General features: G+C 43.7%; 1 protein-coding gene across 1 annotated transcript in view; it reads left to right on the forward strand.

The window, feature by feature from the left end:
* The window catches only part of SGSM3 (small G protein signaling modulator 3), a 51789-nt gene that overhangs the window by 33277 nt on the left and 10828 nt on the right, over nt 1–7684 (forward strand). The window lies entirely within an intron of this gene.

Genomic DNA, 7684 nt, shown 5'->3' on the forward strand with positions numbered 1-7684 from the left:
TGTGGTAGGGAGGTTGCTATTTTCCAGACACCCAGAAGAAGGGAGAATATGGCATAAATAAAATACCAGTTAGTTATTACCATGGTATGAAATGTTTTTACTTTTTTTTTCTATTTACTTTTTTTTTTCATTTGCTGTTGTTCTTTCATTCGTCTTATTTATCTAACATGTTAGATAAATGCTTATTGAGAGACTTCTGAGTGCCAGGGATACAGAGGGAAGCAAGATGCAGTCTAGTTTTGTGGGGTCAGTGGGCCAAAAAAGAAAAAGGGATAAAAATGCTATGGGATAAGTGCTGTGATAGACTTATTCACAAGGCTTTATAGGAGCACAGGGAGAGAACCTCAGTTAAAGGCAGAGAAGAGACATGAAGGTATATTAGTTATCTTGGATGCATACACATCACCCTAAAACTTAGTGGCTTAAAACAAAAATAATCATTTATTATCTCTTACAGTTTCTATGGGTCAGAAATTCAGGAGCATCTTGGTTGGGAGATTGTGGCTCATGAGAGGAGAGAGTCTCTTATGACATTGCTGTTAGATGTTGGGCTGGAGCTGCAGTCATCTGAAAGCTTGGGACTAGGGGATCTGCTTCCAAGGTGGCTCACTTAAGTGGCTTGCGAAGTTGGTGCCTCTCCATGGGGCTTCTTGGGTGTCCTCACAGCATGGCAGCTGACTTCCGCCGGAGCAGGTGATACAAGAGACCAAGGTGGAAGCTGCAGTGCCATCTATGGCGTATCCTTGGAAGTTATGCATGGTTACTGCTGCTGTATTGATTGGTCTCAGAGGTTAGCTGGAGTTTAGTGTGGAGAGGACCTACACAGGATGTGAATACCAGGAGGTGGAATCATTTGGGGCCATCTTGGAGGCTGGTTACTACAGAAGGCTTCTTTCTATAACAAGGTGTTGTTTCAGTCGAGTTGTTATAAATGGGAGTCTACCTGACATAAGGAGAAGACCACTATACACTAAAGAATGGAGACATTTGGGCAGCTGATAGGGGTAGACCAGCATCACTGTAGTGTAAGGTAGATGTGGGGAGAGAGAGGTGGAAGCAGGTGGTGTAGGACCTTGTGTTGTTAGAGAATGTGGCCCTTATTCTAGGTGTGAGTTAAGCAGGAGATCAGGGATCAGATTTACATTTCAGGAAGATAATGTTGGCAGAAGGAAGCAGCTGGAAATAGGAGCCTGGAGCTTGGGGGAAAGGTGTCCTCAGAGGAAAGAGTGGTTGTGAAGCTTGGACAGCGCATGAGGTTGCCGGAATAGCTCTGAGTAAGGAAAGCAAGGGCCGAGGGTGGAGCCCACATACATTTTAGAGGTATGCTGAGGAAGAGAAGCCAGTAAGAAAAACCAGTAAGAATCCCTATGTTTCTGTACCCTACCTTGAGAAAAGTACTCAAAATATTTTCCAATAAAATGTTCATGTACCACTGATCATTTATTGTCTGATTTTTTTATTGAAGTATAGTTGACATACAATGTTATATTAGTTTCAAGCGTACAACATAGCAATTAGACAAGTTGCACGTGTTATGCTGTGCCCACCACAAGTGTAGCTACCATCTGTCATACATCACCATTACAGTACCACTGACTGTGTTCCCTGTGCTGTACTTTTCATCCCCATGACCTGTTCCTTCCATAGCTGGAAGCCTGCATTTCCCACTCCCCTTCCCCCATGTTGCCCACCCCCTCACCTCCCTCACCTCTGGCAACCAACAATTTGTTCTCTGTATTTATGGGTCTGTTTCTGCTTTCTGTCTGTTTGCTTGTTTTGTTTTTTAGAGTCCACATAAAAGTGAAGTCATCTGATATTTGTCTTTCTCTGGCTTATTTCACTTGGTGTAATACCCTCTAGGTCTCTCCATGCTGTCACAAATGGCAAGATCTTATCCTTTTTATGGCTGAGTAGTAGTCCATTGTGTGTGTGCATGTGTGTGAACAGTACATCTTCTTCTTCTTCTTTTTTTTTTTTGGAGATATAGAGCATGAACAGGGGAGGGTCAGAGAGAGGGAAACACAGAATCTGAAACAGGCTCCAGGCTCTGAGCCGTCAGCACAGAGCCCGACGCGGGGCTCGAACTCACGGACCGCGAGATCATGACCCGAGCCAAAGTCGGCCACTTAACCGACTGAGCCACCCAGGCGCCCCTTCTTTTTTTTTTTTTTTTTTAAGAGAGAGAGGGAGCACATATGAGTGGGAGAGGGGCAGAGAGAGAGGGAGAGAGAGAATCCTAAGCAGGTCCATGCCTAGCATGGAGCCTGACACAGGACTTGATCTCATAACCCTGTGATCATGACCTGAGCTGACATCAAGAGTCAGACACTTAACTGACTGAGCCACCCAGGCACCTCAGTATCATCTTTATCCATTCATCTGTCGATGGACATCTGGGTTGCCTATCTTGGCAATGTAAATAATGCAAATAATGCAGTAAATATAGGAGTGCATATATCTTTTTTTAAAATGTTTTTTAACATTTATTCATTTTTGAGAGACAGAGCACGAGTGGGGTAGGGGCAGAGACAGAAGGAGACACAGAATCTGAAGCACTTCAGGCTCTGAGCTGTCAGCACAGAGCCTGACGTGGGGCTTGAATCCACGAACTGTGAGATCATGACCTGAGCCGAAGTCGGGCGCTTAACCGACTGAGCCACCCAGGTGCCCCTGCATATGTCTTTTCAAATGAAATTTTTTGTTTTCTATGGATAAATATCCAGTAGTATAATTATTGGATCATACAGTATTTCTATTTTTAATTTTTTGAGGAACTTCCATACTGTTTTCCACAGTGGCTGCACCAGTTGCATCAATACTGCAGGAGCATTCCTTTTTCTCCACATCCTCGCCAACACTTGTTATTTTTCTTGTCTTTTTGATTCTACCCATTCTGACAGATGTAAGGTGGTATCTCATTGTGGTTTTGATTTACATTTCCCTGATAGTGAGTGATGTTAAGCATCTTTCTGTTTGTCTGTTGGCTGTCTGTATGTTTTCTTTGGAAAAATGTCTATTCAGGTTCTCTGCCCATTTTTAATTCATATTATTTGCCTTTTTTGTGTGTGTTCAGTTGCGCAAGTTCTTTATATATTTTGGATACTAGCCCTTTATTGCATATATCATTTGCAAATGTCTTCTCTCATTCAATAGGTTGCCTTTTCATTTTATTGATTGTTTGCTGTGCAGTAGTTTTTTATTTTGTGTAGTCCCAATAGTTTTATTTTTGTGTTTGTTTCTCTTACCTCAGGGACCTATCTAGAAAAATGTTATTACTAAGGCCAATTTCAAAGAAATTACTGCCTGTGTTTTCTTCTAGGAGTTTCATGGTTTCATGTTTCACATTTAGGTCTTTAAGATTTTACTTTTTTTTTTAATGTTTATTTATTTTTTGACAGAGAGAGAGACAGAGAGACAGAGCATGAGCGGGGGAGGGGCAGAGAGAGAGGGAGACACAGAATCATAAATAGGCTCCAGGCTCCCAGCTGTCGGCACAGAGCCAGCCCAACCTGGGGCTCGAACTCACAGACTGTTGAGATTGTGACCTGAGCTGAAGTTGGACGCTCAACCGACTGAGCCACCCAGGCGCCCCTAAGATTTTACTTTTTAAAGCGTCTGTAGTAGCTACATTATCCTCTTACACCAGCCTTTCTTGGACTTCCCTGCCCTTGCACCTTTCCCTCCCAATTAGTTGTTACCAATAGTTTTCGGTGTCCTATCATTTTTTCACAGAGAAAAACAGCCTTTGGGATCTCAGCCCCTTTAGAATACAAATATTTCTGTTTTTGCTGCTCTGGGCTTTCGTGTTCCCTGGCAAATGTATGACCACCTCTGCAATTGTGGCAACCCTGCTGTATTGTCAAGAAAACTAGGATAGAAGGTCAAGAGTGGAGGAAGGATAAAATCTTCCTAACACACACAGATTTACAGGTTCATCTCAGTCTTTGCTTTGTGAACAAAATTTGCCTTTCAGGCAATTGTAGGATTTGCAAACTAGGGAGAAATATACTGGAGGCAGAGTAAAAAGATTCCTTTAAGCATGTAAATTTAATTAAAAAGAAATCCTTCTGTGGCACCTCAAAGTTGCTTGCATCAATCCTGTTTTTCAAAAGTTTCTTTCTGCCTCTGTACCCCTGTGACAACAGCAGGGCAGCTGGTGACGTGGCTAAGTTCTTAGCTGCTTCCACCAACTCCCAGATGGCTGCTTTCAGGAAGTTGCCATAGTGACCAGAGGCAGGAAAAACCTGCCTGCCCAGCTTAGCAATATCATATCCGGCTTCTACTGGGGACTTGGAGACTCAAGGGCAGTTGGCGGGAGATGTGGCATATGCGTATTATTGCAGAGCCTCTTTAAAGTGTATTTAGAATTTGACCATTTCTTGCCGGTCCCACTGTAGTGAAGCCAACGTCATTCCCACCAGTGGCACTCCTGCCTCTGCACGGCAGCCAGAGAGCTTTTAAAACCTAAGTCAGATTCAGGTTCCCCTCTGTGCAGAACCCTGCTGTGATGTCCCAACTCCCTGAGAATAAGATACAAAGTCTGCACACACTGTCAGGCCCACTGTGACTCCTGCCGTGTCTCCCACTCAGGTTTGCTCTTGCTCTTCCTTCCTGGTCCCCAGCCTGCTGGCTGCCTTGCTTCTGCTTCAGCCTTCCAATTATGTTCCTGCCTCAGAGGCACCAGCTGTTCCTTCTGCCTGTCTCCCTTTTCCCTCAGATAGGACTTGATCCTTCACTTCCTTCTTTAGTCTTTGCTCAGATGTCCCCTTATCCTCAAAAGTTTTTTTCTGACCACTTTATTATACATAGCCTCTCTCTTCTATACTCTCTACACTTTACCTTGATTTATTTTTCTTACAGTACTGAAGTTGTCATGATCTGGCTCCGCTATTTCTGTGTTTTTTGTCTGATTCTCTACTGTAACGTAACAGCTGGGACTTGGGATTTTTGCTGTTGCATCTCAGCCTTTAGAACCATGCCCGGCACGCCCGGGGACGCCTGGTGGCTCAGATGTTAAGCATCCGACTCTTGGTTTCTGCTCAGGCCATGATCTCATGCTTCGTGGGATGAGCCCCGCTCCAGGCTCTAGCACAGAGCCTGCTTGGGATTTTCTCTCTCCCTCTCTCTGCCCCGCCCCCGCTTGTGCTCATTCTCTCTCTCAAAATAAGTAAACTTAAACAAAACAAAACAAAAAACATGCCTGGGTTGTGGTGGTGCTCAGTAAATGCTTGTTGAGTGAATGAATGAGTGGGAGGCAGGTCAAGGTCGGAATTGTCTCCCTGGCTCTCCACAGCTGGAGACAGCTCATTTCCTCCACTGTAAGCAACACCCGCTTCCTTCACACTTTCTCTGTCCCTCCAGAAAAAAACAACCAAATCACTACCTCTGTGGTGTCAGTGATGAGGATGCTGGTGATGATCTAGCTGGTGGCTGTGTGACATCAATGCACCAGGCCAGATGGGAGGTAGCATGGTTTTGTAGGAGGCTACATTATTGGAGTCTGTTTGGAAAACTTTACGTGGGTCTTTTCTAGGCTAATTTTTTCTGTATAACGAATAGAGGCATCTACTTCAAAACATGTTATAAGGATTAAATGATGACATGATTTTAAAACTTCTCAGTCCCTTTAATGTAAAAATATGTAATGTTCTATCCAGCACAAAACTCTGATTGAAACCAGGCCCTACATATCTGTTACACTGAAGGAAGACATTCGGTTCTCATTACCGTCCTTGCGCAGAACAGGCAAGCCTAGGACAGCTGACCTGTTAGGGAAGCAGGTTCTGCCATCTGGCCCTCAGTGGAGCTTGTCTGGAAGCAGCTCTCCCAGTTGGGCAGCAAGGCCTCCCTGATGGGCATTTAGGCCAAACGTGGCATGGTCAGGGTGAGTCTGAGGCAGGGGTGGAGGTTAGTGACCAGTTGAGCTGCACTTACTAGCCAAGAGATGACTCTTGCCCCCAGATTTGCAGATAGGTCTTTGAAGAGAATGGGGACTTTTTTCACATGGCCACTGTGAGCATAGGCTCGAGCTAAGGACCTATGGGGTGATGTTTTCTCAAAAGTTCCCTTTGCTTTTCTTTTTTGCTTCTTTCTCAGTCACCTGACCCTTCTGGCCTACCAGAATTCTGTGGCAGAGAGTCTGGAGAAGTTCTGTGGGCCAGAACAGCAATGGCCACCTGAAAAATTGACAAAAGCAGATGTTTCTTTTAGGTCTGGGTCTGGGTGAACATGATTTAAAAAACTGGAAGGCAGCTTGTCCTAAAATATTTCAGCCACCTCTCCGTATTGCTACTTCCTTTTTATTTCACAGAGTCCAAGCCTTTCATTCCATAGTTGGAAATAAAAGGCTTCATATTCAGAAAAGGCTGAAGAAGCTATTCCAGAAACTGCATTTCTGTTGAAGCTCAAGTAATAACAGATTCTTTTTAGATCTAATAGGAGCAGGTTAGAAATGGGAAGTTAGAAATTGAGAGGACACGCCAGACAATGGCTTTTTCTTATTTTTAAAAATTGAAATATAATTCACATGCTATAAAATTTACCATTTTTAAAGTGTACAGTTCAGTGGTTTTAGTGTTTCTTACTGTTGTGCAACTGTCCCCACTATCCCATTCCGGAACATGTTTCTTCTCCCCAAATGGAAACCCTGTTAGTGGTCACTCTGCAGTCCCACTGCTCCCCCCATCCCCAAGCTTGGCACTCACTACCCTATTTTCTACCTATGAATTTGCCTTTTCTGGACATTTCACTTGAATAGAATCCTACAGTATTCATTGTCTTGTGAGCGGCCTCCTCACTGAGCATAATATTCTCATGGTTCGTTGATAGGGCCGCACGTATCAATACTTCACTTTCCTTTTTACAGCTAAAGAGTTTTCTGTTGTGTGGACAGTCCATACATTTTGTATAGCCATTTGCCAGTTGGATTTTTTCTCCTTTTTGGCTAAAATGAATAATGCTGTGGTGAACATCCGTGTACAAGTTTCCGGGTGGACATGCTTTCATTTCTCTTGGGTGAATAACTATAGGAGTGGAATTACTGGTCATGTGGGAACTCCGTGTTTACCTTTTTGACAAACTGCCAGACTGTTTGCAACAGCAGCTGCTTAATTTTATATTTTAAGTCCCACCAGGGATGTGTAAGGTTCCACTTTCTCCACGTCCTTGTCAGCACTTTCTTTTTGTTACAGCCATCTTAGTGGGTGTGAGGTGGTATCTCATTAAGGTTTTGATTTGCATTTCCCTGATGAGCAGTGATATCCAGCGCCTTTGACTTGCTCTTTGGCCACTAACATCTCTTTTTGGGGGAAATGTATATGTGGATCTTTTGCCCATTTTGTCTTTTTTATTGTTGAGTCCTCATTTTGTGAGAAGGCAATAAAAGGGAGGGAGGCAGGAGTTTCAGTGGCAGCAGGAGAGATCTAAATTAGACTGTGGTCTCTTGGTTTCCCAGCTGCAAGGCTGGTGACAAATACGGTAAAGCTGGACGGCTGGATGATGTTGTAAATGTCAGTATTGAGGTGAATTAGAGGCATTGATCCAGAAGCTAATTTGTGTTCTACTGAATGGTTCCTCAAAGATTCTGGCTTGGGGAAACTTATTCATGGAGGTTTGGGTGGTGGCTGGTTTTCTCTTTTCTCTTTTCTCTTTTCTCTTTTCTCTTTTCTCTTTTCTCTTTTCTCTT

This window comes from Panthera uncia, chromosome B4, assembly GCF_023721935.1.
Source record: "Panthera uncia isolate 11264 chromosome B4, Puncia_PCG_1.0, whole genome shotgun sequence".
Taxonomy (NCBI): Eukaryota; Metazoa; Chordata; class Mammalia; order Carnivora; family Felidae; genus Panthera; species Panthera uncia.